This window comes from Heptranchias perlo, chromosome 12 (assembly GCF_035084215.1).
Source record: "Heptranchias perlo isolate sHepPer1 chromosome 12, sHepPer1.hap1, whole genome shotgun sequence".
Taxonomy (NCBI): domain Eukaryota; kingdom Metazoa; phylum Chordata; class Chondrichthyes; order Hexanchiformes; family Hexanchidae; genus Heptranchias; species Heptranchias perlo.
In genome coordinates, this window is record NC_090336.1 from 5,166,700 (window position 1) to 5,177,627 (window position 10,928).

Genomic DNA, 10,928 nt, shown 5'->3' on the forward strand with positions numbered 1-10,928 from the left:
GTGATCCTGAGATATCCCAGTCTGAGCCCAGTGATCCTGAGATATCCTGGTCTGATCCCATGACCCTAAGTTATCCCCGGTCTGATGCTGAGATATCCCGTCCGACCCTGAGATATCCCGGACTTACCCTGAGATATCCCGGACTGACCCTGAGATATCCCGGTCTGATCCTGAGATATCCCGGAATGACCCTGAGATATCCAGGTCTGGTCCTGAGATATCCCGGTCTGGTCCTGAGATATCCCGGTCTGGTCCTGAGATATCCCGGACTGACCCTGAGATATCCCGGTCTGACCGTGAGATATCCCGGACTGACCCTGAGATATCCCGGACTGACCCTGAGATATCCCGGTCTGGTCCTGAGATATCCCGGACTGGTCCTGAGATATCCCGGTCTGACCCTGAGATATCCCGGTCTGGTCCTGAGATATCCCGGTCTGGTCCTGAGATATCCCGGTCTGGTCCTGAGATATCCCGGTCTGACCCTGAGATATCCCGGTCTGGTCCTGAGATATCCCGGTCTGGTCCTGAGATATCCCGTCTGACCCTGAGATATCCCGGTCTGGTCCTGAGATATCCCGGTCTGGTCCTGAGATATCCCGGTCTGGTCCTGAGATATCCCGTGACCCTGAGATATCCCGGTCTGGTCCTGAGATATCCCGGTCTGACCCTGAGATATCCCGGACTGACCCTGAGATATCCCGGTCTGGTCCTGAGATATCCCTGTCTGACCCTGAGATATCCCGGTCTGACCCTGAGATATCCCGGTCTGGTCCTGAGATATCCCGGTCTGGTCCTGAGATATCCCGGTCTGGTCCTGAGATATCCCGGTCTGGCCCTGAGATATCCCGGTCTGACCCTGAGATATCCCGGTCTGACCCTGAGATATCCCGGTCTGGTCCTGAGATATCCCGGTCTGGTCCTGAGATATCCCGGTCTGGTCCTGAGATATCCCGGTCTGGTCCTGAGATATCCCGGTCTGGTCCTGAGATATCCCGGTCTGGTCCTGAGATATCCCGGTCTGACCCTGAGATATCCCGGTCTGGTCCTGAGATATCCCGGTCTGGTCCTGAGATATCCCGGTCTGACCCTGAGATATCCCGGTCTGGTCCTGAGATATCCCGGTCTGGTCCTGAGATATCCCGGACTGGTCCTGAGATATCCCGGTCTGGTGCTGAGATATCCCGGTCTGGTCCTGAGATATCCCGGTCTGACCCTGAGATATCCCGGTCTGGTCCTGAGATATCCCGGACTGACCCTGAGATATCCCGGACTGGTCCTGAGATATCCCGGACTGGTCCTGAGATATCCCGGACTGGTCCTGAGATATCCCGGTCTGGTCCTGAGATATCCCGGTCTGACCCTGAGATATCCCGGTCTGACCCTGAGATATCCCGGTCTGGTCCTGAGATCTCCCGGTCTGGTCCTGAGATATCCCGGTCTGGTCCTGAGATATCCCGGACTGACCCTGAGATATCCCGGTCTGGTCCTGAGATATCCCGGTCTGACCCTGAGATATCCCGGTCTGGTCCTGAGATATCCCGGTCTGACCCTGAGATATCCCGGTCTGACCCTGAGATATCCCGGACTGACCCTGAGATATCCCGGTCTGGTCCTGAGATATCCCGGACTGACCCTGAGATATCCCGGACTGACCCTGAGATATCCCGGTCTGGTCCTGAGATATCCCGGACTGACCCTGAGATCTCCCGGTCTGGTCCTGAGATATCCCGGTCTGGTCCTGAGATATCCCGGACTGACCCTGAGATCTCCCGGTCTGGTCCTGAGATATCCCGGTCTGGTCCTGAGATATCCCGGACTGACCCTGAGATATCCCGGTCTGGTCCTGAGATATCCCGGACTGACCCTGAGATATCCCGGTCTGGTCCTGAGATATCCCGGACTGACCCTGAGATATCCCGGACTGGTCCTGAGATATCCCGGACTGGTCCTGAGATATCCCGGACTGGTCCTGAGATATCCCGGTCTGGTCCTGAGATATCCCGGTCTGACCCTGAGATATCCCGGTCTGACCCTGAGATATCCCGGTCTGGTCCTGAGATCTCCCGGTCTGGTCCTGAGATATCCCGGTCTGGTCCTGAGATATCCCGGACTGACCCTGAGATATCCCGGTCTGGTCCTGAGATATCCCGGTCTGACCCTGAGATATCCCGGTCTGGTCCTGAGATATCCCGGTCTGGTCCTGAGATATCCCGGTCTGGTCCTGAGATATCCCGGACTGACCCTGAGATATCCCGGTCTGGTCCTGAGATATCCCGGTCTGGTCCTGAGATATCCCGGTCTGACCCTGAGATATCCCGGACTGACCCTGAGATATCCCGGTCTGACCCTGAGATATCCCGGACTGACCCTGAGATATCCCGGTCTGACCCTGAGATATCCCGGTCTGGTCCTGAGATATCCCGGACTGACCCTGAGATATCCCGGTCTGGTCCTGAGATATCCCGGACTGACCCTGAGATATCCCGGTCTGGTCCTGAGATATCCCGGTCTGACCCTGAGATATCCCGGTCTGACCCTGAGATATCCCGGACTGACCCTGAGATATCCCGGTCTGGTCCTGAGATATCCCGGACTGACCCTGAGATATCCCGGTCTGGTCCTGAGATATCCCGGTCTGACCCTGAGATATCCCAGTCTGGTCCTGAGATATCCCGGTCTGACCCTGAGATATCCCGGTCTGACCCTGAGATATCCCGGACTGACCCTGAGATATCCCGGTCTGGTCCTGAGATATCCCGGACTGACCCTGAGATATCCCGGACTGACCCTGAGATATCCCGGTCTGGTCCTGAGATATCCCGGACTGACCCTGAGATCTCCCGGTCTGGTCCTGAGATATCCCGGTCTGGTCCTGAGATATCCCGGACTGACCCTGAGATCTCCCGGTCTGGTCCTGAGATATCCCGGTCTGGTCCTGAGATATCCCGGACTGACCCTGAGATATCCCGGTCTGGTCCTGAGATATCCCGGACTGACCCTGAGATATCCCGGTCTGGTCCTGAGATATCCCGGACTGACCCTGAGATATCCCGGACTGGTCCTGAGATATCCCGGACTGGTCCTGAGATATCCCGGACTGGTCCTGAGATATCCCGGTCTGGTCCTGAGATATCCCGGTCTGACCCTGAGATATCCCGGTCTGACCCTGAGATATCCCGGTCTGGTCCTGAGATCTCCCGGTCTGGTCCTGAGATATCCCGGTCTGGTCCTGAGATATCCCGGACTGACCCTGAGATATCCCGGTCTGGTCCTGAGATATCCCGGTCTGACCCTGAGATATCCCGGTCTGGTCCTGAGATATCCCGGTCTGGTCCTGAGATATCCCGGTCTGGTCCTGAGATATCCCGGACTGACCCTGAGATATCCCGGTCTGGTCCTGAGATATCCCGGTCTGGTCCTGAGATATCCCGGTCTGACCCTGAGATATCCCGGACTGACCCTGAGATATCCCGGTCTGACCCTGAGATATCCCGGACTGACCCTGAGATATCCCGGTCTGACCCTGAGATATCCCGGTCTGGTCCTGAGATATCCCGGACTGACCCTGAGATATCCCGGTCTGGTCCTGAGATATCCCGGACTGACCCTGAGATATCCCGGTCTGGTCCTGAGATATCCCGGTCTGACCCTGAGATATCCCGGTCTGACCCTGAGATATCCCGGACTGACCCTGAGATATCCCGGTCTGGTCCTGAGATATCCCGGACTGACCCTGAGATATCCCGGACTGACCCTGAGATACCCCGGTCTGGTACTGAGATATCCCGGACTGACCCTGAGATCTCCCGGTCTGGTCCTGAGATATCCCGGTCTGGTCCTGAGATATCCCGGACTGACCCTGAGATCTCCCGGTCTGGTCCTGAGATATCCCGGTCTGGTCCTGAGATATCCCGGACTGACCCTGAGATATCCCGGTCTGGTCCTGAGATATCCCGGACTGGTCCTGAGATATCCCGGTCTGGTCCTGAGATATCCCGGTCTGACCCTGAGATATCCCGGTCTGGTCCTGAGATCTCCCGGTCTGGTCCTGAGATATCCCGGTCTGGTCCTGAGATATCCCGGACTGACCCTGAGATATCCCGGTCTGGTCCTGAGATATCCCGGTCTGGTCCTGAGATATCCCGGTCTGACCCTGAGATATCCCGGTCTGGTCCTGAGATATCCCGGTCTGGTCCTGAGATATCCCGGTCTGGTCCTGAGATATCCCGGTCTGGTCCTGAGATATCCCGGTCTGACCCTGAGATATCCCGGACTGACCCTGAGATATCCCGGTCTGACCCTGAGATATCCCGGACTGACCCTGAGATATCCCGGTCTGACCCTGAGATATCCCGGTCTGGTCCTGAGATATCCCGGACTGACCCTGAGATATCCCGGTCTGACCCTGAGATATCCCGGACTGACCCTGAGATATCCCGGTCTGGTCCTGAGATATCCCGGACTGACCCTGAGATATCCCGGACTGACCCTGAGATATCCCGGTCTGACCCTGAGATATCCCGGTCTGGTCCTGAGATATCCCGGTCTGGTCCTGAGATATCCCGGTCTGACCCTGAGATATCCCGGTCTGACCCTGAGATATCCCGGTCTGGTCCTGAGATATCCCGGTCTGGTCCTGAGATATCCCGGTCTGACCCTGAGATATCCCGGTCTGACCCTGAGATATCCCGGTCTGGTCCTGAGATATCCCGGTCTGGTCCTGAGATCTCCCGGTCTGGTCCTGAGATATCCCGGTCTGGTCCTGAGATCTCCCGGTCTGGTCCTGAGATATCCCGGTCTGGTCCTGAGATATCCCGGTCTGGTCCTGAGATATCCCGGTCTGGTCCTGAGATCTCCCGGTCTGGTCCTGAGATATCCCGGTCTGGTCCTGAGATATCCCGGTCTGACCCTGAGATATCCCGGTCTGGTCCTGAGATATCCCGGTCTGGTCCTGAGATATCCCGGTCTGACCCTGAGATATCCCGGTCTGGTCCTGAGATATCCCGGTCTGGTCCTGAGATATCCCGGTCTGGTCCTGAGATATCCCGGTCTGGTCCTGAGATCTCCCGGTCTGGTCCTGAGATATCCCGGTCTGGTCCTGAGATATCCCGGTCTGACCCTGAGATATCCCGGTCTGGTCCTGAGATATCCCGGTCTGACCCTGAGATATCCCGGTCTGGTCCTGAGATATCCCGGTCTGGTCCTGAGATATCCCGGTCTGGTCCTGAGATATCCCGGTCTGGTCCTGAGATATCCCGGACTGACCCTGAGATATCCCGGTCTGGTCCTGAGATATCCCGGACTGACCCTGAGATATCCCGGACTGACCCTGAGATATCCCGGTCTGGTCCTGAGATATCCCGGTCTGACCCTGAGATATCCCGGTCTGACCCTGAGATATCCCGGTCCGGTCTGGTCCTGAGATATCCCGGTCTGGTCCTGAGATATCCCGGTCTGGTCCTGAGATATCCCGGTCTGGTCCTGAGATATCCCGGTCTGACCCTGAGATATCCCGGTCTGGTCCTGAGATATCCCGGACTGACCCTGAGATATCCCGGTCTGGTCCTGAGATCTCCCGGACTGACCCTGAGATATCCCGGACTGACCCTGAGATATCCCGGACTGACCCTGAGATATCCCGGTCTGGTCCTGAGATATCCCGGACTGACCCTGAGATATCCCGGACTGACCCTGAGATATCCCGGTCTGACCCTGAGATATCCCGGACTGACCCTGAGATATCCCGGACTGACCCTGAGATATCCCGGTCTGGTCCTGAGATATCCCGGTCTGACCCTGAGATCTCCCGGTCTGGTCCTGAGATATCCCGGTCTGGTCCTGAGATATCCCGGTCTGACCCTGAGATATCCCGGTCTGGTCCTGAGATCTCCCGGACTGACCCTGAGATATCCCGGTCTGGTCCTGAGATATCCCGGTCTGGTCCTGAGATATCCCGGTCTGACCCTGAGATATCCCGGACTGACCCTGAGATATCCCGGACTGACCCTGAGATATCCCGGACTGACCCTGAGATATCCCGGTCTGGTCCTGATCTACTGCCCTGAGCTCTAACTCGCCCAGCTGTCCCGGTCGGTCACGGAACCGAGGATCGCAGGGGGACGGATCGTTTCACGGGCCGGGCCGGGCGGCACCAACACTCCGCCCGGCGGTGCCGAGCCGAGCCGAGCGGCACAAATTCGGAGTTGCAGCCAGCGGAGGGTCGGAGAGCACTTACCGAGAGGAGAGGAGAGGAGAGCCCGGCCAGTCCAGGGGGGAGGCAGCGGCGCAGATCGGAGCACAGCGCTGGAGAGAGGGCGAAGATCGGACTTCCCTGAGAGAGAGAGAGAGAGAGCGGAACCAGATCAGACCAACAGGGGGAGGGAGTGAGAGAGGGAGGGAGGAGAGTGAGGGAGAGGGAGGGGTGAGAGAGAGGGAGGGAGGAGAGTGAGGGAGAGGGAGGGTGAGAGAGAGGGAGGGAGGGAGAGAGAGAGTGAGGGAGGGAGGAGAGTGAGGGAGAGAGAGAGAGAGTGAGGGAGGGAGGAGAGTGAGGGAGAGAGAGAGGGGTGAGAGAGAGGGAGAGGGAGAAGGAGGGAGAGAGAGGGAGGGTGGGAGGGTGAGAGAGAGAGGGAGGGAGGGAGAGGGTGGGAGGGTGAGAGTGAGAGAGGGAGGGACAGAGTGGGAGGGTGAGAGAGAGAGAGGGTGAGAGAGAGGGAGGGAGGAGGGAGAGGGTGAGAGAGAGAGGGAGGGAGAGAGGGAGGGGTGAGAGAGATTGAGAGGGTGAGGGAGGGAGGGTGAGAGAGAGAGGGAGGGAGGGTGGAGAGTGAGGGAGGGCGAGAGAGAGGGAGGGAGAGAGAGAGGGAGGGAGGAGGGAGAGGTTGAGAGAGAGAGGGTGAGAGAGAGAGGGAGGGAAAGAGAGGGAGGGAGAGGGTGAGAGAGAGGGAGGGGTGAGAGTGAGAGAGAGAGAGGGAGGGAGAGAGTGGGAGGGTGAGAGAGAGGGAGGGGTGAGAGAGAGGGAGAGTGAGGGAGGGTGGAGAGTGAGGGAGAGAGAGAGGGAGGGGTGAGAGAGAGGGAGAGGGAGGGAGGGTGAGAGAGGGAGGGAGAGAGTGGGAGGGTGAGAGAGAGGGAGGAGTGAGGGAGAGGGAGGGAGGGTGAGAGGGAGAGGGAGGGAGAGAGTGGGAGGGTGAGAGAGAGGGAGGGGTGAGGGAGAGGGAGGGAGGGTGGAGAGTGAGGGGGAGAGAGAGGGAGGGGTGAGAGAGAGGGAGAGGGAGGGAGGGTGAGAGAGGGAGGGAGAGAGTGGGAGGGGTGAGAGAGAGAGAGGGAGAGGGAAGGTGGGTGAGAGTGGGAGGTGTGAGAGAGAGGGTGAGAGAGAGAGTGTGAGAGAGAGGGAGGGTGGAGAGTGTGGGAGAGTGAGAGGGAGGGGTGAGAGAGAGGGAGAGAGTGGGTGGGTGAGAGTGAGGGAGGGTGAGTGAGTGAGGGAGTGGGAGGGAGGGTGAGAGTGGGAGGGTGTGAGAGAGAGGGGTGAGTGTGAGTGTGAGTGAGAGGGAGGGGTGAGAGTGAGGGTGTGGGAGGGTGGGTGTGAGTGGGAGGGTGAGAGAGAGAGAGGGTGAGAGAGTGAGTGAGAGAGAGGGAGGGGTGAGAGAGAGGGAGAGGGAGGGAGGGTGAGAGAGGGAGGGTGGAGAGAGAGGGAGGGTGGAGAGTGAGGGAGGAGAGAGGGAGGGTGGAGAGTGAGGGAGAGAGAGAGGGAGGGGTGAGAGAGAGGGAGAGGGAGGAGAGGGATGGAGGGTGAGAGAGAGAGGGAGGGAGAGAGAGGGAGGGTGGAGAGTGAGGGAGAGACAGATAGAGCGGAACCAGATCTGACCAACAGGGGGAGGGAGTGAGAGAGGAGGGAGGGAGGGTGAGAGAGAGGGTGGGGTGAGAGAGAGGGAGAGGGTGAGGGAGAGAGAGGGAGGGAGGAGAGTGAGAGAGAGAGATATAGAGCGGAACCAGATCAGACCAACAGGGGGAGGGAGTGAGGGAGGGGGGAGAGTGAGGGAGGGAGAGGGTGAGGGAGAGACAGATAGAGCGGAACCAGATCAGACCAACAGGGGGAGGGAGTGAGAGAGAGAGGGAGGGAGGGTGAGAGAGAGAGGGAGGGAGGAGAGTGAGGGAGAGGGAGAGGGTGAGGGAGGGAGGAGAGTGAGGGAGAGACAGATAGAGCGGAACCAGATGAGACCAACAGGGGGAGGGAGTGAGAGAGGGAGGGAGGGTGGGAGGGAGGGGTGAGAGAGAGGGAGAGGGTGAGGGAGGAGAGGGAGAGGGAGGGTGAGAGAGAGGAGAGGGAGGGTGGGAGGGAGGGGGAGAGTGGGAGAGAGAGAGAGAAGAGTGGAACCAGATCAGACCAACAGGGGGAGGGAGAGAGAGAGGGAGGAGAGGGAGGGGGAGAGTGGGGGAGAGTGGGAGAGAGAGAGAAGAGTGGAACCAGATCAGACCAACAGGGGGAGGGAGAGAGAGGGAGAGGGAGGGAGGGTGAGGGAGAGAGGATGGGGAGGGTGAGAGGGAGGGGGAGAGTGGGGAAGAGAGGGGGAGAGTGGGAGAGAGAGAGAAGAGGGAGGGAGAGAGAGAGGAGAGGGAGGGTGAGAGAGAGGGGGAGGGAGAGAGAGAGAGGGGGAGAGAGAGAGAGAAAGAAACTGAGAGAGAATTTATTCGTTCATGGGATGTGGGCGTCGCTGGCGAGGCCGGCATTTATTGCCCATCCCTAATTGCCCTTGAGAAGGTGGTGGTGAGCCGCCTTCTTGAACCGCTGCAGTCCGTGTGGTGAAGGTTCTCCCACAGTGCTGTTAGGAAGGGAGTTCCAGGATTTTGACCCAGCGATGATCAAGGAACGGCGATATATTTCCAAGTCGGGATGGTGTGTGACTTGGAGGGGAACGTGCAGGTAGTGTTGTTCCCATGTCCCTGCTGCCCTTGTCCTTCTAGGTGGTAGAGGTCGCGGGTTTGGGAGGTGCTGTCGAAGAAGCCTTGGCGAGTTGCTGCAGTGCATCCTGTGGATTGTACACACAGCAGCCACAGTGCGCCGGTGGTGAAGGGAGTGAATGTTTAGGGTGGTGGATGGGGTGCCAATCAAGCGGGCTGCTTTGCCCTGGATGGTGTCGAGCTTCTTGAGTGTTGTTGCAGTTGCACTCATCCAGGCAAGTGGAGAGTATTCCATCACACTCCTGACTTGTGCCTTGTAGATGGTGGAAAGGCTTTGGGGAGTCAGGAGGCGAGTCACTCGCCACAGAATACCCAGCCTCTGACCTGCTCTCGTAGCCACAGTATTTATATGGCTGGTCCAGTTAAGTTTCTGGTCAATGGTGACCCCCAGGATGTTGATGGTGGGGGATTCGGCGATGGTAATGCTGTTGAATGTCAAGGGGAGGTGGATGTTGTCCATGCGGCATGCGGGCACAGACTGCTTCATTATCTGAGGGGTTGCGAATGGAACTGAACACTACAATCATCAGCGAACATCCCCATTTCTGACCTTATGATGGAGGGAAGGTCATTGATGAAGCAGCTGAAGATGGTTGGGCCTAGGACACTGCCCTGAGGAACTCCTGCAGCAATGCCCTGGGGCTGAGATGATTGGCCTCTGTAAGGGGTTTCTTTTTTTTACTGTTTCTCGGGCTTATAATAGGTCAGCCAGTTATGTTTTTCCTGAGCTGCCCTGCCCGCAGTGCGGTTGCGAATCGCTTACCCCTTCCTGATTCTGAGCTGAGGACTTATCGAGTGGGAACAAAGACAGACGAACAGACCAGTGGATTGGTACAAGGAAAACCAATGTTTATTAATAAGAAAACTAAAACTACAAGGTAAACAGTATAATACAGAAGATAAAGAAATCGCTATGGATGTAATACAGTCTTACACTTATCGGGTTGAAAGAAACAGACACATCGAGGGAAAATTCTAAAATCACAAGTTTAGCAATATCCCCTTTAACCCCCAACCTTACACTTATGCTAGGTTGTCTAGTGGCAGCCAGAAAATTAATGCTCACCGGTGAAAACAGATGAAAAGGCCTGGCCCCTGTGCCTGCTGCTGCCGTCGACATGTGGTTGCGAGGTTTACTGAATGGCCTTCCTTCTTAGTTGCTAGCAGACAGACAGGACAGGGCCAAGAGGCGAAGAGAGAAGAGCAAGAGAGAGATATACTGGGCAGCCCCAGTTATACCCTCTTGGTAACAGGTTTTTTCATACCTTATCAGCTTGCTTCATTGTTTGATTTAAGCACGAAACGTAAGACAAAGGACCCCATCTCTGGCCCATTTACATTAATGGCCATTTCCTGTATCGATCTGTTCGCTAACTGCTTTACCATTGTTCCGAATGTACCTTGATGGTTCACCTTTTGTCCTGCGATCACTTCCTGCTCGAATTTTGATGTGTTGGCCGGCCATGTTGATAGCTTGCCTCAGGGCTAGGATGCAGCTGCACTGTTTAAAGAAACCTGTCTGAGACACGAAGCCTGCCAAGTTGTTGAAAAATGCAATTTCAAATCTTCCGGTCCTCGGCCATGTGTCTGACTGCAGCCATTTTGAGAGACCTTGGATTTTTTAAAACAGTCACACCAGGGTTTCTTTAATAACTCCAATAAATCTTCGGGGTGGGGGGAACATGTGAAATTTTGCGAATCCCTTCACTCCCCACTGTGGATACTTAAACTTGCTTGAAGTGTCCATGCAAGGTGAGCAAAGATTTCTGACCGTCGCAAACAACCTCCCCCTTTATTTACCTATCCCTAATCCCTCGACACATACATTCCCTTACTTGGAGAGAACCCCAGTGTATGGCAGGCATTCGGATAGAAAACAAGGTTGAATTACAACAATCCCAGCACGGAGGGGTCCAAATACCCCTGCACCACTTGGGATGAAACAGTATTTCGCATACTATACAACACAACAA

General features: G+C 56.8%; 1 protein-coding gene across 1 annotated transcript in view; it reads right to left on the bottom strand.

Moving 5' to 3' along the window:
* The window catches only part of LOC137328124 (CD82 antigen-like), a 290,065-nt gene extending 283,682 nt beyond the window's left edge, over nt 1-6,383 (bottom strand). The window contains exon 1 of the mRNA XM_067994303.1: nt 6,239-6,383. The gene's annotated coding sequence lies outside the window, so the exon portion shown is untranslated. The remainder of the gene's footprint in view (nt 1-6,238) is intronic.
* Between the last annotated feature and the right edge of the window lie 4,545 nt (nt 6,384-10,928).